This window comes from Mustela putorius, unplaced genomic scaffold (genome assembly GCF_011764305.1).
Source record: "Mustela putorius furo isolate JIRA1106 unplaced genomic scaffold, ASM1176430v1.1 tig00537227_pilon_pilon_pilon, whole genome shotgun sequence".
NCBI lineage: Eukaryota > Metazoa > Chordata > Mammalia > Carnivora > Mustelidae > Mustela > Mustela putorius.
The window spans coordinates 41,609,389-41,635,402 of NW_025422368.1; the positions used below are offsets into that span (position 1 = coordinate 41,609,389).

At 39.9% G+C, this 26,014-nt stretch overlaps 1 protein-coding gene and 1 pseudogene across 1 annotated transcript in view; both read right to left on the reverse strand.

The window, feature by feature from the left end:
- Positions 1 to 26,014, reverse strand: part of GRIP1 (glutamate receptor interacting protein 1) — a 672,771-nt gene that overhangs the window by 522,489 nt on the left and 124,268 nt on the right. The window lies entirely within an intron of this gene.
- LOC106005768 lies at positions 6,488 to 11,633 on the reverse strand (annotated as a pseudogene).

Consider the following 26,014-nt stretch of genomic DNA (forward strand, 5'->3'; position numbering starts at 1 on the left):
AAAGGAAGTAAAAATACATTCTCAAGTATGAGAAGCATAGTACAATACCCCTCTTACATTATACAGAAGAGTGAATGAACACACAGTCTGTTTTCATTTGTCTGAAGTCAGAAGGTGGAAAATACAGAATGTCAGAATTTCTAAACCCGGAAGGTATCCAAAACACCATACACATTGCAGTCTGTTACAAGAAATTTTCTGAATGATAAGGAGAAATAGCGTGAAAGTATGAATTATGATAAATTAATAGGCTAAGTTTATTAGACATGTTAATATAAGAATAATGAGAAGGTGCGAATTGACAGATTCTCCTCATACATGGGAAGGAAAACAGCATTCTCAAAGGAATGGCTCCTTTCTCAATGTTAGCAAAATCATTACCTCGCAATGTTCTTCAGAAGGAGTCACTGAGGAGTTTTTGTTGAAATTTCTCAGTGTTTTACAGTCAATGTTACCAGTTCCTCTGATAATAACTGCAGTCTTTTACATGTAATAATGTTCTCCACCACCTAAGGAGACTGTTACTTTATTTTTTTTTTATCCTATTCCAAATGGTCCATTAGCAAAAGAAAGGTCTATTCAGGACTTGCAAGACCCCCATAGCTCGAAGCCAGCTACTGCAGAAAATCAAACACTCAAAAATAAGCCTGCTGCTCTCAATTACCCCTTAGTTCCTCTCTCAGCCACACTAGAGCAGTTCAGCTGAGAAACCCGAGTTCGATTTCTACCTCTACCACTGACCCAGCCCTGAAATAGCGGGCCATCACCCTGCTTGGCTAAGCTCAGGTTTTCCATCTACAAAATGGGACAGCTGAATTAGATGGCCTTTCCAGACTTTTCCAAATATGCCAGCAAACTATCCTTCACAACTTCAGACATCAGTTTGCATTCTTGGGGGGTAGGCGCTGAGGTTATTTGCTGTCAGACCCTAAGAAGGCAATTTGGTTGGGTGGAAAATCTATGCACCTGTGCTCCAAATAATCAGACTTTTGTTTGATGTGGAATACCAAGTCAAAGAGTCAAAGCACATTTCACTGAGCTACCGTTTTCCGTCAGAAATACAGCATTCCATTAAAATTACAAAGCTAATATTACTACAAATCACACCACTATAAGCAAAGAAAAAAATAAATGCATGAAGGCACATTTAACTATATGAACATTTAACTATTTAATCTAATCATAATATTTTCCCAAATCTAATTAGAAGGCTCACCATTCTTTCATTCATTATTTATTTATTTATTGAGTATGAACTATGTGTCAGGTGTTGTGCTAAATAGTCTTGTCAAGTAGAAAGCTTCCTTCCACATAGACATCACCCAACTTGTTCCACTGTGTCAATGTCTCAGAGCTTCTCTGGCATCCAAAGCCCTCCATTACATGCTAACACCCTCCAAGGGGGGAAGAATTAATTTCCCTCCTCAGACTTCTTACCTTACAGAACCTTCCACCCCTTCAAGCATGCGACTGAGCTTCTGTTGTACGTGCTCTATTATTGCATTATCTTTTCAGAAATCACTAATGATTTTGGCTCCGATAAACATTATTTCAATAAATATGTGCAGCATGTTCAGTGTATGTCAAGCAGCATGTTAGGGGTTGGAGAGCACAGGGAGAAAAGCAGTAGGAAAGTTCCCACTCTGACAGAGCTTATCCTGGAGCAGATACTGATTAAAGGCAAATAAGATCAGTAAGACATGTCCCTGTGCTCTTGGCAATTCCTGTCACTATTATTAAGTGTTATGTGACTACCTTATGGATTTCAGTTCTTAAAGCACAGTACAAACCCAGTAAATATTTTCTAAATGAAACATTTCAGTCCCGTTCTTTTTCTGCTCACAAGAAGGAAACCGGCTCCTTAGAACTTGGCTGCTACCAGTCAAGAACAAATAGAAGTGCTTACTAAAAGATCTTTCGTCATTTCTATAGACTCCTACCTTATAGGAATGGTCGTCACCCAGTATCTATCCTCCTCCTTCCTCTTCTCTAATGGAGCCACAACTTAGGTCAGGATTTTGCCCTCTCAGGACAGCCATTGTTCTCAAGGGACCTCAAGGGATCCCAAGATCCAAGGCTAAGTCCAGACAGCCTATATGCTCATCTCATTAGCCTTGGTATTCATGGCTCAGGGGTGGTCACATGATCTAGGTTAACCAATCATACTGGAAGAAAGAATTTTCAGTCAATGGCTGGAGAACAAGCCCTTTCTTTCACCCCGATTCGGGACAACTGCTACCAGAATTGGTGATTATCTTGGGACAGCGGTGGAAGCCAGCTTGAGAAAAAAAGGAGACACATGGAAGAGAGCAGAGCTGAGATCCTAGAAAGAAGGAGTGGGGACTACTCAACTTCTGGCTGCCAGTTATGTGTGATCATATCTCTGCTTATTGCTTATGCCAGTTTAAGCAGGGTTATCTGCTACTCAGAATTAAAAATATCCTGACACGATCGATCTTCTGAAAGCTACTGGTTGAACCCCAAACCACGAGAGAAGAAAATATGCTTTTGAATACATGATATTTTAAAATGTAAATTCCAATCATAAGGACTGGGTCTTCTGAGACCCAGTTGGGAAGTGAAGCATCTGTGAAATTGTTGTGAAGTAAAAACAATATTTACAACAAATAATTTATGAGATGCTTTTCCCTCTCTCCAAACTTGGTATTTATTGCCCTCCAGAACTCTTAGAAATACTTTGGTTTTAAAGTTCCTTCTCTGAGTTGAAAGGAGTTCCCTTAAAAGCCGTAGGAAACAATCTACATTGGATTATTCACTCAGTCATAAAGGAAAAGAGGTTAACAATAAATAACCCAATGATGAAGAACTTCTAAAAGGATAGTGGATAACAGAATTGTTCAGTGTCTAGATTAATGCTTTCTAAACTTTTCCAATGAAATTCATTACGAGGACAGAAATAGAGTGGCCTGTCAAAAACATGAAGTATCCTTGACATTTGATATTTTAATCTTAAAAATGCAAGGGAATTTTGTGTTTTAGTGCATAATATTATTTATATATAATTTCCCCCTGACTCTTAGTGAAATTAATAGCCCAGAAAGTTGCCAAGTGTCTATACTGCGGTTATGGGTTGACCTGACACACCACTGTGTATCTCCAGGGGTAGATGGTATGTTTACCCAAATGTAAGCATATAGCTACTGACCATTCCCCTCATGTCACAGAGCAGAGAACTGAGATCAAGACAGGTTAAATAAGTTGCCCAAAGTTCTGAAGATAGTTATTGGCAGATCTAAGAACAGAATCAAACTCATTCTAATTCTCAAGACCAGTAATCTTTCCAAATGCTTCTTCCAATCCTTGTATGAAAATAAGAACAACCCAGCTACAATTCTAATCAAATTCATCATTTCCTGAACAAGGCTTGCTCCAGTGCCTTTGCATTTGCTATGTCTTTCTTCTAGAAGGCTCTTCAACTCTCTGTATGGATGGTTCCATCCCAGCATTCCTGTCTCAGCTCAAATGTTACCACTGGAGAGCAGAGGCTTTCCATAGCCACCCTATCTCCCACCACGAGTTAAGCTCTACCTTATCAATCTGATTTGGTTCCTTCATAGACTATATCACTATATGAAATCATCTTATTGATATATTTGTTTCTTTGTACATTGTTTGGTTTCCTCCCTCTTGAATATAAACTCCACAGATGACCAGACCTTTTTTGTCTTGTTCATTGCTCTCACCACAAGTGGGGGTTCACACACGGAAGATGTCTGAAAGATATTGTTTAACAATAAATGAATACCCTATGCTCTCCTACCTCTCTACCTTTACCCAAGCTGCCACTCTCCTAGATGCCTTTCCTCCTTCACACTTGCCTGCTCAAGTATTATCCATTCTAAGAACAACTCAAATCATACATCTTTCAGGAAGCCCCCCCTAGGTCTATTTCCTGACTTGCTTGTGAGGACACTGAGGACAGGAAACCTGTCCTATGCACATTTGTATTCCCAGATCCTAATGTAGGGTGGACCTCTGAACCCAGTCCTTGCCTTCAGTCACCTGCTCATTTGCCTTTCTCATCTCAGTGCACTTTTTCTCCATGTTCTAGAAGACCATTGTAAGGTTATCCTTCTTGTGATTGGCTATATTTTCCCTTATGTCAATTCTGTTCCTTAAATACTCCAAAGTAAATTTTAATTTCTCCATATCATTTGTGGGTTTTTTCTCCCTTGTTATCTTTTGCTCATGTCATCCAGGCTCTCTTTCACCTCAAAGCATTATTTCCTCTGAGCTTTATGCTCTTTCATTGAGATTCTGCCTCTTTGTAGCCAACGTAGGATACCTAAGTTATTCAAAATAGTAGGCATTTCCTGTAATAAGTCATATTCAAAAGTACTCTCTTCCTCTGATCCTTCAGCTTGATGCTTCTTTCCTGTAGTCTGCACAGTTATGTCATGGGCTATAGACCTAGAGGTCCCTCTGTTTTCAACCTAGAAGGAGGGGAAGTTCTATCCAGATACTGTATTGACCATATAGGTAATTCAGAGAGCTCTTGGCCCTACTCATTGTCTGCCAGGGAGCAGGTCTAATCCCAGATGTAAAGCAAAGGGAAGATGGATGTGTCAGATCTATCTTGGCTCTAAGAATCTAGGCTAATTCAGAGCAGCTCTAGTGGATGGTGGATCTTCTCCCAGCTCTGTCAAATGGTAGAGCTCAGAAGCTTAGGAAAAACCACAACCACCAGCATGCACAGTGTAAAGGAATTCCTAAAATGCGATGCATTCCTTCCCCAACCCCCTCTATGCTATATTCTGTTCTGTTGTTTCCTGAATTCATTGCCTTCAAGTGGACATTGAAAGTAGAGGGAACAGAATTAAAGTCTCTTAAGGGAAACAAAGGAAAAGGCAAGGGATCAGGAACCCTTAAATACTGCTAAATTGAAGGACCGAGGAAGAGAGAGAAAGAAGAAGCAGTACAAGTGCTAAACAGTATATCATGTCGCAGAGATGATTTGAGGCGAAGGGAACGTTGAAATACTGCAGAGGGGTGACCAACAACGTCAACGATTCCATCAAGAAAAAAGAATGAATATTGCACAATTAGGAGGTTCCTAATGTCCTTGAAATTTTCAGAAGGATAACAAAGAACATCACTCTGGCAGGTGATTAAGCAATGAGTAGAATGATGAAAACCAGGGCTTATTGTAGAGGAAGACTGACAGTGAAATCCAGGGGAGTAATAGGGAGTAGTCATCGATTTTAATATTTTAGGAGAGATGCTAAAATCTCAAAGAACTATTTAAATCTGTAAGTAAAAGTAATTGTCATAATTTCCTTTTTTGAATTTAGGAAGACTATGTCAGGTTTCGAAAATAATGAGCATAACCATTATGCACATCCTTTTTTAAATAAAAGGGCACAGAAGAATGAGGGGGAGAATTCAATCCCAGAAATGAGAAATCAGAGAATATTAGATAAAATACCAGTGACGAAGGCTCCATGAGTTTTCTAACACTGCGTCCCAAAATTTTTTCCTTAAATCTGCTAAATCATCATGGAATTTTCAGATTCTTTTTAATATTTTTTAAATTGTTACATGACCCCAATATCAACTATAGGTTATGTGCCAAATTCTGAAGGCTACTTATAACTAAATAAAACAGTGAATTTGTATAGTTTGCTACCTAGACATTATTAAATCCATTGACTATGAAGATTACTGGAAAAGAAAATATATGTATTTTTATAGATAAAGAAAGGTCATTTAACATTTCCTTTCATATATTACAGTCTGAAAACATCAAAAAGCTATTCTTCTCAACCACAACCTAGCAAGACTAAGTGAAAACATAAAGGCTCTTGGCCACAGGCAAATCTGGTAAAGGTAGTGGAAGCCAAGAACGAGAAGTATTATATATCTCAGTTAAAATCTACAACTACAAAGAGAGCCTCACAAGGATTCTATCCATCCAGGAGTAACAAAAGCAAAACCAGCAGACATACACCCCATCAGTCTAACCATCTTTAATTGTTTTTACTTCACTAGTCATTTGAGAAAGAGATGAAATTAGAAACTCTACCACTCTAAGAATTAATTCCCACCCTAGAAATGAATCATCAAAATCATCCAGCAACTGCTTAAATACTTCAACTTTTAAAGAGATTCACTCAGAGCCACTTGCATAGCTCGGTCTTTTAAGCATCTGACTCTTGATTTTGTCTCAGGTCATGATCTCAGGGTTGTGAGATCAAGTCTCACATCAGGCTCTGCTCTGGGCATGGAGCCTGCTTAACATTATCTCTCTCCCTCTCACTCTTAAAAGAAAGGGGGGTACCTGGATGGCTCAGTGGGTTAAAGCCTCTGCCTTCTGCTCAGGTCATGATCTCAGGGTCCTGGGATTGAGTCCCACATCGGGCTCCCTGCTGAACAGAGAGCCCGCTTCCCCCTCTCTCTCTCTGCCTATTTGTGATCTCTCTCTCTGTGTCAAACAAATAAATAAAATCTTTAAAAAAAGTGGGGGAAGGAGTCACTCAAACAAGTACTTATTGAGGACCCCTATATACCAGGTTCTGAGACTTAAGCAAATAGTTCCCTTAGCTGGACACTGAACTGAATCTTAGTCAACTGAGCAGAAGAATAAAGATTACACATACTAAAGACACAACACCCAAGACGTTAGCTCAAGGGGCTGAACTCGAAGAGAAAGACTCATAGATTACCTGTGTGGTTTAGGGGCAGTGAGCCTAGCAAGGGGTGATTATTATTCCTATAGGCAGCAACTTTCATTTTTATTAATAATCTTCCCTACATGTGGGATCTTTTAGCCTTTAGTCTAATTTTCCTTCTGGACACTGGACTTGTTGGCTGAACATAAGTTTCCAAAGCAAATAAGCTTTTGGTGAACTGACCTAACCTTTGTCTTAAATAGTCAATAAAAACGGAGGTGGGTAGCGCTTTTCCAATATCAAGGCATGACCGAGATAGTAGCTCTTCCCAGAGGAGCTTCACAAGGGTTTGGAATCATCAACATGTTAATTCCCCAGAGAAATCTACAATAAAAGATGAGATCACTGTGTGTAATTAAACTAAAAATAAATTGTCTTATGTTATATGGAAATGACTGCTGACATTTTCCCCCAACATAACTCTAGTCGTAGGAGAGCTCAGCTCAGCTTGCCATTTTGTTGATTTTAAAATTCACTTATCATATTAAACACATAATATCTGTTATTTGCTTCTTCCTCCACACAGTTTCATCAGGGTATACATCTTAGTTTCTGTATATTTGGTGCATTCAACAAAAATTAATTGGGGCCCTCCTATGTACCAGCCACCGTCATAGGCTCCGAGGAAATCATAATGAGATGAAATGAAGAAAGTGACATCTCTGACTTCTCAAATCTCACATTTCCATGGATGGATATATCATTGGGGCAATATTTATTCATCAAAGCGAACTCCGCTTTCCTTCTTAATTCTGTAAATATTTGAATAGTGTCAGGGGTCTATACATGTCACTGAGCAACTGTATTCAACAATAGCCCAGGACTAAATCTTAGCAGATTCCCATCATATTCCTTGGGCTCGTTTTTCTCCTTACGGCACTTTATTCCTTTGCAGACCTTCTTGCCTTCAACAGCCATTTCATTCAACAGTCTTTCTCCATTCTTGACCCCACCAAACTTCTCCCAGCAGCCTTACTCCCTGTCCCAAGGTGAATGAGTATGTCCTCATTGAGCTTGCCTTCTCATGAAACAGCACCTTGATCGGAATGGTACTTTCTTGCCCTTGGACTAAAAGATGTCCAAGATCTACTTACTGCAGCATACGATGTGATCACTTGTCACCTTTCCAGGTCATTTCTCACAGCTCAGTCTCTAGTTCACAGCATTGTTTCTGAGTCTCCACTGCAGTTCCATCTCCCCTCCAAGGCCTTTGTTCACCAAGCATCGGCCACACTCTGGCAGGCAGAGCACTTACTCATCCTTTCATACTTAGTTCAGGCACTACCTCCTCCAGGAAACTTTCTCTGACCTTTGCATGTCTGCTCCCTGGAGGCCTTTCAGCTCTCCGCTTCTCTACTTGCATGATACAGAAGAAAGAATTCCACTCACTCAATGTATACCGTATCATAATCATCTGGCAGGAGACTTGAAAGGGGCAACAGGGTTCTGGTCATGTTTGGGGACCGGTGCCTCACACAGTGCCCTGCACATGACAGATACCAAAAACAAAACAAAAAAAACTGTGTTCACCAAGTGAACCTTCGATACATTTTTATAGTAAAAATAGCAAGTGACAAATTACCAAGCTCCCCCTACACCAAGGAATGTTTCTTCCCTCCATCTAATGTTTTTCTTTTTCTTTTTATAATTTGCAATAAAGTTTTACTGTCGGTGTAGAAGAAGAGCAGGGAAAACAATTCAGTAGCTTTCAGTGAGTAAAATTTATAATGTTTTCCTTCTTTTTCAATACAAGCCGCCTGTTTATGTAGCTTTTTGTTCTAACTAGATATTAAACACTAGTTGAACGCTTGTTTAAACTTGAAAAATCCTACAGGGATCATGGAAGTTGATAGAGGAAACACAGTAAGCAACTGAACAAATATTTGTTATGAGATTCACTCTCTGCCCAGGAGACACCAGAAAGAACTTCATTAGCAAAGACTTCCTTCACCTATGAGGTAATGAAAGGGGAATTGCCAACACCCTCAAGCCAAGGAGTAGGTGACATCAACTTTATCCTGAGCAATTTAAATCCATCTACATGCCCTGTTCTCCAGAGGAGGCCCAGACGAAAGAGATGAGCTAAACACATTTTCATTTACCATGACTTTATGCCCCTCTAACAAAGAGATGAACTTCAGCTTTGATTGTGGATATCCCCCTCAGAGTCAGGATGTTTCTCCCCGCAGTTACTGCTTCCTTCTTATCTCTGAGCCGGCTACAGCGTGGAAAGATTCAGAGGCCAAATTATTTTCATATTTCTGTCTGTTGTATTATAAAGCATGTGTCTGGTCTCTGTCCCAGGTTCCTGCAGCCAAGTTTCTAAATTCGGAATTGAGAGACAGGAATGTCTTTGTTATTCACAGTAGGTCCTTGGACCACATCAGAGTTTATGTTAATGAAGCGGCTCCGGAGGGCCCCAGGCCCACTGCAGGAGAGGTGCCAGTGGTGCTAGAAAGACCAACCAAGTGATGAGAGGGTTGGGACTTGGAGCCAAGGCTCTGAGGAGCTTCCTGACCACATTGATGTGTCTGGAGGGCAAGGTGTCCTGATTCCAAAGGGAGAGCACATGAAAGTTTTGAGTCCAAGACACTTCCAGACCTTACCCTGTATGTATTTTCATTTGGCTAGTTCTGATTTGTATCCTTTATAACAAAAATATAACTGTAGGCATAATGCCTTCCTGTTTTCTGTGGGCTGTTCTACTGAATTATCGAATTTGAGGTGATTGAAGATACCCTGACTTTGTCGCCAGCTGGACAGAAGTGCCAGTGGCCTGGGGACCCCCAAGACTGTAGCTGGCCTCAAAAGCAAGGGCAGCCTTGTGGGGAATTTGGCCCTTAAGCTGGGGAATCTCCTTGGGATGGTCAGCATCACGAATGTATTGCAATATCAAACTGTTCTACTATGGAGACCACAGGACCGCCATGTTGATTCAGCAGGAATGACCAAATGCCAGGCCTGGTGTTCAGGGGACCTGGGTCCAGAATCAAACTTGCTATTTAACAGCCCTGTGATCTTGAGCAAGCCACAGAACTGATCTGACTGTCAATGCTCCCGTCAGTAAATGAGAGAGGTTGGACTCAATAGCTTCTGCCATTTCCCATCTCTATGCTGCTCCTAGTAGGTCTCAATCTGCAGAAGCCAATGATCACGTTTTCCTATGAATGATCTTCATCCATAGGCTCCTCTAAGCAGCAATGGCTTACAGGTGGGTTTAAGGCCTTTGTATTTGCTGTTCCCTCTACCCAAACATCCCACTCCCAGATACCTGCATGTCTTACTGCTAACTTTCTCCAATGCTTTCCTGCACAGACGTCGTGTTTCTGCTCACCCTCACTGGCCACGCGATCTATAATTTCAACACCCATCCATGACACTCGGCCACTCCCTTCTCTGCTTTATCTCACTGCGTGACATCATTAGCTAACATATTATATATGACAATGGCTTTTTCTTTCTTCTCATATCACTCCAGCTTCTATTGCATCTTTAAAACATCACAAATAAATCTGAAAAATCATCCGGCATCTTGCTGTTTCTATAGCTGGACAACTTAGATCTTACTCGTCAGCCTGTTGAATTGTTCCTTTTTCAGTAACACAGATACCATCCCCAAATTTTCTGATGTCCTTGATTTTAACTGTTGTGGCTTGCTGAATCAAAGCAGCTGAGTTTGATAGATTTCCTTCAAGAATTAACTTATCTTTCTGGGCCTGAGATACTGAACAAGCAACATCTGGCCTCATCCAAACCCTGCGGACGTATTTTTGTATTTTTCTTCCCAAGAAATTTCGGATTTCAACAAGAGAACCATTCTGAATAACAACACTGCTGGGGAAGTGCGCACACACAGACGTCATCTTGCAACAGATAACCAGTGTAACACCCTTGATGGTGTTCTATACGTGACTGTAAGACAGTGCAAACAGTAGTCAGTTCTTTTCTGTTTCCCCCCATTTGTCACCTCGGAGACTCTTCTCTTTCTTTCCAAGGAGACTGAGTTCTATATTGATATGACAGAAGTCCATCTGCAGAGTTCCTCTGGGGCCCTTCACGGTAATGGTGCATCCCTTCTGAGTGATGTCGACATTTGGGGGCATGTCAATCATCTGACTGATGAGAATGGTTTTCATTTTTGCAGCAGATGTGGCAAAGAGAGGACAAAGCCTTATTTTTCATCTATTTCTTCAGTAGAATGGAAGCTCCATGAGGGCAAGGACCTCTACTGTTTGTCCACAGCTTTATACTGAATATCTAAAAAACTGCATGACAAACAAATGACTTGAAGTGAATATTAATAAGTATTTCACAAATGAATCAAACATCAGCTTTATTGAGATCAGGTAGGCACAGCAGTTTAATAACGCAATCCATACGCTCATACCTGAAATAATTGAAATTACTTCCGCAGTTTGGAATGACTAGGAGCAAGGGTATGGCAACAGGTAATAACAGAATGCTAGGAACTGTGGCCAGAGAGAGGAGCTTTGGAGGTTAAGAGATTTGGAGGATGATAAGGATCAAAGAATGGAAATGATGATGAGTGAAGAGGAAGTGACATAAGACACTGAGAGAGAGAGTAAGATCATAGATATTAGAATCTACAAAGGTGGCAATAGGGAAAGAAATGGGGAAATGATACAGCAACTGATTCTACTACAACTCTGAAAAGTAAGAAATTATCTTCTCGGTCCCAGAAAAGGTTATGGGAAACAGATGGTATAAAACAAAGGCTCTGAAATATTGAGAAATTTCAAGGGAACAATAGTTTAAACTGCACAATACAGTAGCCACTAGACACAAGAAGCTCGTAAGCACTTGAAATGTGCCCTGTCTGAATTGAGAGGTGCTGTATAAGTGTAAAATGAATGCCAGACTTGGAACAAGAAAAGTAACACATATCATTAAAAATGTTTATGTTGGGGGTGGCCTGTGTAGCTCAGTGACTTAAACATCCAACTCTTGATTTCAGCTCAGATTGTGATCTCAGGGTCCTTGGATCGAGCCCCACATGAAGCTCTGCACTGGGCATGGAGCCTGCTTGGGATTCTCTCTCTCCCTGTCCCTCTGCCCCACCCCCTACTTGTGTGCACAAGCGCCTCTCTGTCAGACATGCGTGCTTTCTCTCTCTCCAGGGGGAAAATGTTTAGTTAGCTACATGTTAAAATGGTAACTTTTGGATGTATTAGACTAAATAAAATGTATAATTAAAATTAATTTCATCTATTTCTTTTTACTTTTTTTAATGTGGCCAACAGAACATTTAAAATTACATACGAATGCCAGTGTTATAGTTCTACAGGTAGCGCTGGTCTAGAAGTGTCCAAGGGGTGTATGAGGAAGTCTGCAGGCTTGATATCAGCCTCTATGAATCTGGAGAAATGAAAGAAGGCATGACTCCCAGTAGAGAAGTTTGCTAAAGTGTTGTCTTCAAAGGAAGGCAAGGTTTTAACCTCAGGGAAGAATTAAAGATTTATTTATTTATTATTTATTTGAGAAAGAGAGAGAAGAGAAGGACTGAGCTGGGAAAAGGAAAGAGGGAATCTAGACTCCTAGATAATTTGGAGCCTGGCGCAGGGCTAGATTCCCGAACCCTGAGATCGTGACCTGAGCCAAAATCCAGAGTGGGCTGCTCAATCAACTGAGGCACCCAGGTGCCCCATCTCAGGGAGGATAATGATTATTTCAAAGAAAGGACATGCTAACAGTGGCTATAATCATATTGCAAAATATAAATGTATCAAATTGACACATGGTACACCTTGAACTTCACAGTGTTATATGTCCATTATAGCCCAATTTTTAAAAAAAGAAGAAAAAAAGGTATAGTTCATGTGTCAGATGCAGACTGGCATATCTCAGTCACAGGAGAGGTAGAGACTTTGAACTTCACCTATTCTGTGCTGGTTCCAAAGCCAAGAGCACTTCCTTTAGTCAAGACCAACTTCCATTTGGGAGATGGAGTGGATGAATAAGTCATCCACTTATTATCCACTTATTATATCCACTTATTATATGCAGTATATCCAATTATAATGCAGTCAATCAACAAACATTTATTAAAGACTTAATACATCTTGGGCTCTAGAGATCTAAAAAATGAATAAGTTCCTGGCTTCAAATTGTTCTCAGACCAGTACGAGAGACAGGTATGTAAAAATCAATAAATTCCAATACGTATCCTGGCAAATACAGTAATTGAGTATAAATTAGGCCTTGAGGTCAGAGCCAGGAATGAGATATACACAGTTTACATCTTGTGTAGCAATTTCAACTAGGGCAAAGAATGTAGAAATAGCCCATTCAGCACAATTCTAACTCTAGCTACAAAAGGGTCATGTCTTCTTTCACTTAAAATCATTAAAGCTTTTGTCTGGGGAAAAAAGTAAGACTTTTGCAGATATAAAGGAAAATAACAGAGTTTACAAATGTATTTCACTCTCTCCATTTAAAGTATAACCATAAAAACTTCAAAAGTTTAATGTATAATACAAAAACTTTAAAAAGACCCAGGTGCCTGGGTGGCTCAGTCAGTTGGGCATCTGCCCTCGGCTCAGGTCATGATTTTGGGGTCTTGGAGTCGAGCCCCTCATTGGGCTCGTTGCTTGGCAGGGAGCCTGCTTCTCCCTCTCCTTCTGCCCCTCCCCCTGCTGTGGGCTCTCTCTCTTTCTTTCAAATAAACAAAGCCTTTAAAAAAAAAAAAAAACAAATTTAAAAATACCAGCTTATATTCTGCAATATCATTTTCAGATGTCTTTATATAAAACAAAAAGTGCATACAACTGCTACCTGCTTTTACTATCTTAAGATGCCAGATGGTTACAAAAGAGAGTAATATTCCTTCTATTTTCTTGATTTCCTTCAAAAATTATAAAATAGTTTGGTATAGTTTCCCAAAGGTATATATAAAAAGGTATAATAAGAAACCCCAAAACCTCATTTGTAGAAACAAATCAGCCTACGTGTACCTTTTTGGTTCTTCTCGTTTTCTCAAAGTCACCACAGGAAAGGTGAAGATAATTGCTGGTAACAACGTGTGTGTGTGTGTGTGTGTGTGTGTGTGTGTGTGGTTGGACAGGGGTGTTGCCCATTCATGTTTGGGGCAAGAACCCAACATCTCTGGAACTTATCCTGGTTAGAACAGACCCATGGCAGAAGGAGAGGCACTGGGCATTAGAATCAGAGAAATCTAAATCCAAATCTCATCACCATGACTTATCAAATTTAAAATCTTGGGATTTTATTGGATTGGGATTAACTGGAATGTTAATCACCTTCTCAGAATTTTAATTTTATCACCAAAATAATGGAAGCAATGTGCTACGTACCCCCAACACTGTGAAAATAGTATGAACATTCTTGTACATGGTAGGTGCATAAAAAGTGTTAGTTCTCCAATCCTTTTCTTTCCCTCCTGTTTGTGGTCACATACTCCCGAAAGAAGGACAAAATTACATCAATTGGAGCAGTAAGCTTTGTTCTCCTAGAGGTGCCAGTGCCTCAGTGAAGGCAGCCAACCATATCCTGTGTATTAAAATGGAAGAACTTGTTTTCAGAATAAAAATGTCATTAATTTCTGATAAAAACTAACTGCTTCTAGCAAAATTAATCCAAGCTAATTGAATAGTCCTTGAAAAGCAGGTAAATCATCATGGCCATCACAGACGACTGACTCTGTTTCTACAAAGTTAAAAAGCAAATTATAGAAAGTTGTGATGAGAATCTGCTCCTTATCAACATGAAAAAAGGCTCATAAATGTCACCCACTAAATTCCAACGATCTAAAATCCAAAAGAAGAAAAATGTCTTAAAATAACCCTAGGAGGCTATGTTTTTATCAGGAACATAACTTCCCTTAAATCTGCTATGGAAAGAAGACACAAACTTATTTTTATTTAGTAACACTTTCTGTTTTTTATATCAAAGTCTCCTTTTTTATTTGAATAAGTACAATCCCCACAAAAAAAAGTTCTTAAGGAAGACAGAATCATGCATTTGATTAAAGCACAATGCTGAGTACAATCTTCAGTAAATAGAACCCTCAATGAATGCATAGCAAATGACCCAAAAAAGCAGTAAAAGCGATCACCCCTTTATAACATGTTACAACAAGATGGCACATGAATTCCTTTTTTTTTTTTTTTTTTTAAATCCATTCAGGACAGGTAGAGCCAGTTTTCTGGCTGAGGAGATTCAGAGAGGATGACTTGCCCAAACTCATACTTTCTAAGTGAACTAAAAACCAAATCAGCTGATTCATCTGCCCACCTTTACAATCTTAGTGTTGAAACACCCCATGGAGGTAATTTGGTCTCAGTCTCTCTGGTGACACAAAAATCCTATCAATAACATTCTTGACACATGGTTATTTGGCCTCGGTTAACAGTTCCAATGACTCATTCCTTTTATAAGGTCACGATTGCCATTTCTGAAATGTCTTCTTTACGAAGAATCTAAATCTTCTCCCTAGTTATTTTTATTCCCAGGTCCTGAGCTACAGCCATAACTTTCATTAAAAAGCTGGTCCCCCAAAACTCTTTGGATTTCAAAGCTAAATATACCTTTCACCCATATGGTTTTACCATGAGGTATTGCTACGGGCATCATCAAGGTACCATGTCTGAAAACCCTTGTTCATTTCTATCTTCCCATCTTTTCCCACCTTTTGATTTTCATTTCATCCCTGAGGTATTTAAGACAGAATAAAAAATAGGCTGATAAATAAAAGAATGTACAATTAAATGAAACCCGACCACATAACCATGACCTTCCTTAGTTGTTGATCTTTCTGAAATATCTAGCACTCTTCAGTAGAGAATTATTTATCTAGAGACTCTAGATCTATAAGGATCAACAGAGTCATCAAATCTCTTCATCTTTTAGATTAAAAGAATTCATTCAACCACCTATACAACAAGCATTTAATGAGCACCAACTACACACCATACTCAATACTAGGCTCTATGGCAAGTTCTACCAACACAAAAATCGATAAGACAGAGTTTCTACGCTGAGAAGGTGTATCATATTATTATTACCAAATAACTTTCAGTGAGCCTTTACTCTGTGTCAAGCACAGTTCTAAATGGATTAATTCACTTAATCTTCACAATAACCACAGCTAGATGTTATTGTGATAATTATCTTCTGATGAGGAAACCAAGTCCCAGAATGGTTGGGTGTGAGGTAGTAGGGTGGGAATTTATCCAAGATCTCCTAGCCAATAGAAGTGCAACCAGAGCCTCAGGGAAGAATTTCAAAGTAAGTAGTTCCTTTCTTTTTCCAAGCTGCTGCTGCTTCTTCTTTTTTTTTTTTTTTTAACTTTTCTTTCAGCTTTTCTATTACTTCCAGGCTACCCCAATGTCTTTATTAATGCTAAGTAATGTGAGGTTTTCTTCAGTTACAAATTTATATTAGTATGTAGATAATTACCAGCCATAACACTACTACTTTTGCTCTTCCTGCTTTCTTTGGCCCAATTCTTCTCCCTGTACACAAATGACCAAGGTCAGCAGAAGGGCACTCCAACTTGGACTTGGCACTTGAACTGAACAGTGACATTTATTTTTTTTTTTTTTGAAAATTTTATTTATTTATTTGTCAGAGAGAGAGTACAAGCAGGGGGAATGGCAGGCAGAGGGAGAAGCTGGTTTCCCACTGAGCAGAGAGCCCGATGTGGGACTCGATCCCAGGACCTGGGATCATGACTTGAGCTGAAGGCAGATGCTTAACTGACTGAGCCACCCAGGCATCCCCAACTTAAACATAGTCTGGGGAAGAAGGGAATATATTATTTCAGAGTACCTATTATTAACTGTGCCTGACATTCTTCGTTTGATGCAATTCCTGGTAAGAAAGGCAGATCTGCAGAATAAGCAGTGTGTGCTGTGACACCGAAAACTTCTAAGATTAATCTGTTGATAATTTTGTCCTCTAATCTTACCCTGAATCTTTCCATCTTCCTTGTTGTCGCATCTACAATGAACTAATCCTGGATTTCCCTGCTTAACACCCCAACCGAAGGTCATCTAAGGGTTAAGCTGGAGAGGGGAAGGGCAGAGTAGAGAGGGCACAGCATATACAAAGTCCCCAAGATGGGGATTCCCGGAACAAGTGCCAGGCTAGGAAGGAAAGGGAGAGAACATGGTCAAGGAAGAACTTTCTGATGAGAGGACCTTGAAGTGACATGAGAAACCCCAGTACATATAAACACATATCTGATATTCATAAATTGATTTCCTCTATTAAGTGTTACAGGCATTGGAAACGTCTTTACGAAAATGGTGGCATTACAAATATTTGGAGTTTAATATTCCCCTTTTCTGTGAAATTGCTTCATCACAAATGCAAAAGAAAGGCCATATGCATGTCTCTGACTTTTTTTTTTTTTAAGATTTTACTTATTTATTTATCTGACAGAGAGAAAGATCACAAGCAGGCAGAGAGGCAGGCAGAGAGAAGGGGGGAAGCAGGCTCCCCGCTGAGCGGAGAGCCAGATTCGGGCTTGATCCCAGGGCCCTGGGATCATGACCGGAGCTGAAAGCAGAGGCTTAACCCACTGAGCCACCCAAGCGCCCCTGTCTCTGATTTTTTAAAAGGGAAGCAGCATTTCAGCAAGTACATTTACAAATCGTTGTGTTTGTGAATTTTCATTTGATGGATATCATAATCATCTCTTTAATTTTTGAGCCACAGTACATTTTACAAGGTGTTCTGGTTTGTGTGTTTTGTTTTTTTTCATTTAAAAGGATCTTGGGGTGCATGGGTGGCTCAGAGGGTTAAAGCCTCTGCCTTCAGGCTCTCTGCTCAGCAGGGAGCCTGCTTCCTCCTCTCTCTGCTTGCCTCTCTGCCTACTTGTGATCTCTGTCCAAAAAAAAAAAAAAAAGTCTTAGAAAAATAAAAGGATCTTCAACAGACTCTAAAAATGTCATGTAACTAAAAATCTACTGAAACAGTGGGAGAATCTAATTCAATATATGCATTCTTCAAGTTTCTTTTGTCTCCATTTGAAGCAGGCTAACTGGGTCCTATCTAACATTCTCATAGGTTAAGCATTTGTTAAGGTTCACCTTGACCCAGGTAACCTGAAAGAAAAAACAAATAGGGCTGAAATCTACCATCTTCAGTCTTTCTGTAATACCCTGAGATGATTAATAATTCCAACCCCCAGGCTTTCAGGGGTTAATGTGATGTTCCCATGGATTGTTCTACTTCGAGCTTCAGTGCCAAAGGTGATCAAATGTCCTTCTTGGCACTGTGGACAGAAAGGCTGTAGAGAAGCTACTGTGCTTGGAAGAGTACTCCCTCCTTAGCCCAGGCAACTCATTCACCCCTCGCTTTTGATCTGTTAGATAAAGAGGCTGGACTCTATAATCTCCAAGGCCCTCAAATGCTAGGTGTCTGTGAATTGTGAAAAGACTTGCTTTTCCCATTTATAGAGTTTTAGCATGACAGAGAGCCTGACCTCAGGCAACTATAAAAAGTCTATCTTTCTCGAGTAAAAGGCTGTGTCCTTTTAAGAAAATGTGATATACAGCTGGAAATTCGCATCCATAAAGTGAGCACTGATCCATTTTAGTGAGACTGTCATACAGTTTCAATGGGGCACTCCCCTGCATGGGGGCCTGCGCATCTACTCAGAATTGTTGAACAGGAAGGAGGGGCGTGACTCTGCAAGGAAGGGCACAGTTAGAGAACTCCAGGACATGCAAGAAAATCCTGTGAACTCAGGAGCTGATGGGAGGGTGGGAGGAATGGCGAGAGAGTGACTCTGAGGGTCACAAAGGGAAAGGTAACTGTGGACAGCAGGGCCCAGATGTCCCTCAAAAGGCTGCCACCGAGACATTCTGTCCTCGTGCCTTATCAATGGTTTTTAAATCAAATTATGTGAGAGGTTTTTTACTACAGAATTGCCATTCTCTTTCACGGGATAAGAAGACTGACTATAGAAACACTCATCCAACTGATAAAATAGAAATGGAGCCCAAATGTCATGATACCCTTTAAAATCCAAAAATAATGGGTATTAAAGGAGGGCACGTGTTGTGATGAGCACAAGGGGTTTTACACGACCAATGGATTGTTGAACACTGCATCAAAAACTAATGATACACTACATGCTGGCTAACTGAACATAATAATAATTTAAAAAATCTAAAAACGTTTGGCTCAAACATCCATGAGATTAATTCACCAGATTAACGGGTTAATTAACCAATTATTTCTGACTGTTCTAGGAATGAATCCCATATCTTCCTCTGTATTTCAGAGGAGACTTGTGTGCTCAGGCTCTGATTTTCTACTTCAGCTGAATTCTCATCCACCCCCCCATACCTTCTGCCATTTCTTTTCCCCGACCTCTCCAAAGAGCCAGATGTGGAACTCCCTGGGGTCCCACCCTTCTTCCTACTATAGAATTATTTAGAATTCTTGCACTTAGCAGAGCATTTCCACAAAGATGGTGGGTCCTGGGCAGGTATTACTGCATGGAACTGTCCAGTCAACAATTTAACCTTTTGCTAAAAAAAAAAAACAAAAAACAAAAAAACTTTCTACTTTCTTCCCCATAAACATTTCATGGGGCCCTTCTATCCTTCTATCTAGGTCCCTCATTTTTGCTTACTCTTCTCTACCCCTCTACTTCCCACAATGTCCAATAAAATTCTACATAACCTCCCTTTATTATTTAGAGCAATGCAATCCTCTCCACTCCCATTTTATAAATTTAATTTCAGGCCTACCTTTGGATAATCCAAACCAGAAGAGAGCCTGAGATTACCGCCTTTCCGTGAAAATGACTGGCAGTTCATAGGTAGTTGTTATGGTTTTAAATAATAACATTTTCCACTATGAAGGGTGGATATCAATTCTAAACAAGACTTAGTCAAAGAATATTATCCATATTATCAAAGAATATCAAAGAATATATTTCACTTCTGAAACTTAATCAAGACTGTATCATTCTTTATCTACTTAAATACAGTTATTCTCAAATTTCAGCATGCATCGGAATCAGCTGGAGGGCTTGGTACACCACAGATTGCTGGGCCTCATCTCCAGGGTCTTAGGTTTCTGCATATTTGGAACTTCGGCATGTTCCAGGTGTGACTAATACACTGTCCCTTTAAGCACCACTGCTTTACCTGAAGTTCTCATCCCCTCCACTCCAGGAGGGCAGGAAGAGCAATAGAATGCTTTTACTAACATAATGGCTAGAGCTTGCTGCTGAAGGTGTAGGGAGGCAATATGCTCACCTGTCCCCTTTCAGCCCACATATGGTGATGAATCATCCTGTTCCCACGGATTCTATTTCCTGTAAGATCTGCTGTGCGAGGGCTGGTGTGGTCTACATATTAATCATCGCTCCCAGAGCCCTGTCATCACAGTAGCGAGAAGGATATGCTCAGGCCTTACATTACAAATGTGGAAGTGTTTAAAAGATGATGCTCATTTTCCATCACCATAGTTTCCCCTTAATCATGGTGATTGTTGCTGATTACTCCTGAATGCTGGCGGCAGAGAATATGTAAAGAGCAAGAAGTTTCAAGGAGATGAAAACAGTTGAGATGGTACGCAGTGCTTCATGTGTTTAGCTTCTAGAAGCGGCAATAATTTCCGCACTCTTCTGAGCAGGTGACAGATGGGTGACTTCTGGCGTCAAAAGGACCGAGCTCTGATTTGATGGCTGCTCCCACGACATCACTGACAAAGCATTATGAACAAGAGCTGTAACCACAATTCAAGCCACGGTTCAGCATCACTATTCAACATCTTCTCACCAGAGAGATTTCTCCTGAGCTAGACTAAGTCTGCAGGATTCTTGAAATTTACCAGCCTAATCAATAACCAAGCATAAGACATAAAGCCACACAGTGGTCCGCTCTGTAAGCAACATTTGCAGCTGAAATTAAAGAACCACCTTCACGCTTCACTGTAGTAAGGGGCCGTATTCTTGTCTCCTTGGTCATCTATTTAGTCCTTTGCAGAGTGATCTTGAAGGACTCAGGACCTCATTGTTTATAAAAGAATGACCAACAAAACCCCTTTGTAAAGTGAGTTGACTTACAAACGTCAGATCACATCAAGATATACAAACCACTCTCACTACAGCAAAGAAAGCTTAAAGCTGAAAATCTGGCGATGTGTTTATTCCCCAGGCTGGGTTTAAAGGTTTACATTAAAAAACCGACTTACAAAATTGATGTTTCTATACATTAGAAATATTTTAATACTTTAAATTGTCATTGTGGATCCTTGTGGGAGAGGGCAGACTTTAAGATTTGCCCTTAGATAGAATTTAGTCAATTTCTCAGACACTGGGCCTGTTATATATGCATTTGTTCTTTGTCCTCTTCATTCTTCTCCACTTCACTTAGCTGAATAATCTGGGGCATGACTATGTAAAGGACTCTTGACATTCATGACATTCATTGATTTATTAGTCAATCATCAAACTTTACTGAGCAGATCCTATCTTAAGGACAGTGTCACACAAAGGATACCCAAGACAAATAAGTGATGGTACCTGTCCTAAGGAAGCCCATAGCCTGGGGTGGGGGTGGGGGCAGAGATAGGTATGTCCTTAGATGAACTACTATCAAATCAGGTGTGGGGGGCGCCTGGGTGGCTCAGTGGGTTAAGCCTCTGCCTTCCGCTCAGATCATGAGCTCAGGGTCCTAGGATCGAGCCCCGCATCAGGCTCTCTGCTCAGCAGGGAGCCTGCTTCCCCCCCTCTCTCTGCCTGCCTCTCTGCCTACTTGTGATCTCTGTCAAATAAATAAATAAAATCTTAAAAAAAAAAAAATCGGGTGTGGAAACAGATGAGTAAGTACAGCACTCTGGGAACAGCAGGTAAGGAGAGACGAAATTCTTAGAGATGTGAAGAAGGCTTCAGATGGAGGCTTTGTCTGAGCTGGGTTTCAGAGAATATAGCCATAACTGGAAGAAGACAAAGGGAGAGAAAGGAAAGATATCCATACAGGTTCTATCTATTCTTCAATTTGCATCAAGAACAAAGTCTTAAATTCCTACAATATAAAGCTGGAATTGTAGAATTTTATTTTGTGTCTCCTTTCACTTCCGTCTTTAGCCAATGTCAGGGAATCTCTCTTATAAATTACTAAAGATATGTTACAACTAAAAGCATAAACTAGAAGCACATAGCTGACCTGAAAGGTAGAGGGAATTCAGAAAAGAAGCAGAACTTTTCCTCCCATTCAGCATTATTTCCTACTTTTTCAACTAAATAATCTGATTAATCTAGTTTAACCAAAAACCAAGTGCTTAAATTTAGTTAAAAATGTTTTATAATGGGGACTTTGGCTCACTAACAAAATGATGTAAGACATGACTATGGGCACCCAATACTATAATTTTCATTTATTGATTATTTAAAAAGCTGTTAGGAAAAGAAGTATGTATATTAACCTAGTTGTATCTGGTTCTTAGAGGAAAAGTCCTGAGACTTTTCTATAAAGGGAACTAAATCACAAAATAAACAAACAAACAAAAACAAGTAGAAACATCCTTCTAATTGGCGGAAGAGTCATGAACCATTTTCTACCAGTTTAACTCTGATCATCGAGACTAAGAAGTTAAATGAAAGGTCTGTTTACAATTAACTAATAGTCTACATGACATGAATGCAAATCTTGGCTCCGATGGGACTTAGCATGCACAATGGCTAATGGTCACAGCAACCTGATAAAGAATAAAAGATGAATGGAAAATATATCTTTCTCTTTTAAAAACTCTTCTAAAAGAATGTTTGTCTTACTAAAGTTGAGCTGTCTTAATGACAAATTGTGTACCTTATTCTAAAAAGTGGATGTGAAAGAACATTAGCGCTAACCATCCTTACTTCTCTATCAACCTGGTGTTTTAAGCACCCTCGAAAGTTGGCTCTACAAATCTGAGGTCATGAACTAATCACAGATGTAAGAATTCTATTTCCTTTAAACTTTCCTTCTTACGTGTTTGTCTTTCCCATCTAAAACTTCATCAAAAGGCACCCGGGTGGTTCAGTTGGTTGAGTGTCTGCCTTCAGCTCAGGTCATGATCCCGGGGTCCTGGGATCAGCCCATGGCAGGGCGGGTGGGTGGGCAGGAATAAGGGAGGAATGGAGGACACGGGACACTCCCTGCTCAGCGGGGAGCCTGCTTCTCCCTCTTCCTCTGCCCATTTCCCCACCCCACCCCCAAGCTTGTGCTCAGGTAATGCTCTCTCTAGCTCTCTCTCTCTGAAATGAATAAATAAAATCTTAAAAAAAAAAAAAAAAAACTTTTCATCAAAATAGTATCAAAACCTTCCTGACCCTTCTGATTTCTGAACTCAAAACCAAATTTAATGTCAATATTGTACTACATGTTTTTAGATACAAAAATAAAGGGAATTCCAAAACAGCTAATAGTCCTCAAAAGTAGTATTTCAAAGTGCCCGCCGGAAAACAATTTTGGTATATTAACTCTCCTGTACTTTAAGTGAGATTGTGTCCTCAAACCTCAAACAATATTTTCCTTTCTTCAGCCAAACTAATTTTCTTGAATTAGGGGCGCCTGGCTGGCTCGGTCAATAGAGCATGCAACTCTTGATCTAGGGATTGTAAATTCAAACCCCACACTGGATGTAGAGATTACTTAAAAACAAAATTTTAAAAATCTAAAAAAGAAATATCTAATCTTAATCAATTCACTATTCAATTTTAATATTTAGCCATAATAGCCATTAAAAGGCCATAGCTTTAAAAATTAAAGTCTCTAAAAATCTTTTCCCACTGTGAAATCAATTAAGTTCTAACTAATATTGATAAATAAATAAGATAGGTTAGCATAAAATAGAAAAGAATAGAAGAAAAATTAATAGACTATACTGCTGGTAGCAATAGAAAATACTGATTTCTTAAGTTTTATTTCAGTTTCGTGTGGGTGCATGTGTATCATGAGGTAAACTGAGTCACGGCCAAAAATTTTGAAAAAACACTGTTCTAAAATATGCTGCAAATTTTATCACATTTATTAAGAAAAGGCATTGCAAGTTGATGACTGGACAGTCATTCATTTTTTTTTTTAAGATTTTATTTATTTGACAGAGACAGACACAGCAAGAGAGGGAACACATGGAGAGGTAGTAGGAAAGAGAGAGAAGGAGGCTTCCTGCTGAGAGGGCTCCAGGGAGCCCAGGACCCTGGGATCATGACCTGAGATGAAGGCAGACGCTTAACGACTGAGCCAGGTGCCCTGACAGTCATTCATTTCTATATCCTAGAGACCACGTGCAATGTGTAGGCTGGCCATTATGCTCAGCCTGCAAGATGAAGGAAGCCACTTCTATAGGATTTGCTTACAGTATGTTGAATATAAAAATTGTCCAGCTGAACACTTGGCAATTTGCTAGAGCAATTTGCAAATATCTGAATATCTTTAGCTTTCATTCGGCCATGTGGCTTGCATTTATAAAGACTAATTTATAAAGACACCATGATAGGCACCCAGAGAAAAATGGTGAGCAAAAAAGTCACGAGCCCTGCTGTCCTGGGGCTTATAGACTAGCAAATGTTAATCAAATAAACACACAATTAGGGTTTAATTGTAGCTGTTACATGCTATGAAGTATGACAAAATATTCAATTAACAATATTTAAGTGATATTAACTTTTGTGAAGAAATGATATTTTAACAGAGATCTCAAGGATGAGAAGTAATTAATGACATAAAGTAGTGGGTACTGAGGGCTGGGGAATGAAAATAACATTCCAGGCAGAGGAAATAGTAGGTACAAAGGTCCTGGGACAGGAGACAACAGGGCATATTTCTAGCTACTGAAGAGTTGACAAGCTGGCTGTAGCAGAGACCACAACAGGAAGCAGCTTCCTATTGTGAAATGAGGTTGCAGGGGTGAGTGAGAGCAAGACCATGCAGGAACTTGTGGCCTTGTTAAAGATTTTCATTCTAACAAAGGGGACAATACATAATCAAATTTCTGTTTTGAAAAGATTACTCTGGCTGCAGTGTGAATAAAGCTTAAATGAAGAAAAAGAAGACTGGATGTGAGAAAATAAATCTGAAGATTATCCTAGCCTGTAATAGCAATCCCTAGTGTAGCCTGGAAGATACTGCTGGCTTGGCCTGGTGTGCCGGGTCAGGTGCACTCGTGAAGAAGAGGAGCTATTAAGGGGGGAAAATAGGTCGACAAGCAGACTTGAAAGGTTAAGGAAAAGACAAATACTGTCAGGATATGACCCAAGTCTCCCGCTTATATAGACTTGGGGGGAAAGTGAAGATGTGGAAGTAGGTTTTATTTTATTTTATTTTCAAAAAATAATGTATTGTCTCTTTTTTTTGTTGTTTTAAGATTTTATTTATTTATTTGACAGACAGAGATCACAAGTAGGCAGAGAGGCAGGCAGAGAGAGAAAAAAGGGGAAGCATGCTCGCCGCTGAGCAGAGAGCCCGATGTGTAGCTCGATCCCAGGACCGTGGGATCATGACCTAAGCCGAAGGCAGAGGCCCCAACCCACTGAGCCACTCAGGCACCCCTGGAAGCAGGTTTTAAATTGAGCAATGGATGTGTCCTAGAGGCAAAGGGGAGATTTTTGGATAGCAGGTCTGGTGTTCAGAGGAAAGGTATGGGTTGAAGATTCTGATGTTTGAGTCAGCAGCACTGTTGCAGGTAACTGACAATAGGGCAATATGAGATTACTTAGGGGACAAAAGTATAAAGTGACAAGAGGTGAGAGGGAAACAGAGGATCAGGGAGAGAAAGAGAAGTCAGGGGAGTAAGAGGAGGAAGGAAGAACAAGCAGAGAGACTAACTGAGCCCACAGGATGAATGGCTCAGCAAACCAGAATAAGGAGCACACAGAAAGTATGAAGGAAAACCACGTGCCAAAGTCAAAGGAAGAGAGCATTTTAAGGAGGCAGTGGCCATCGGGTGGAACAGTGTTTAGAGGTTAAACAAGGTAAGGACTAAAAAGTATTCTTTAGATCTTGGACACTGAGGGCACCAGAGATCCTAGTGATCACAAAAGAGAGTTTTTCCTATATAAATATTGAGAGTTTCAAAGCTCAAGATTATGAATGAAAATCACAAATATTATTCTGTATCAATGGCCTATTACTGGTACCCAATGAAAAGGTAAACACCAATCTCCTCTTGTAACAAAAAAATAAACAACAATGCCAACATTTGTTCATCTTTTTCTCCATGATTGATCACATTCTCTTGCCCTTAGTTATGGTAAACAGGACTTAAAAACAAAATATGAATGGCAGATAAACATTTACTTTTCATCTTAATACAAAACACAATGTTTCATCTCAATAGAG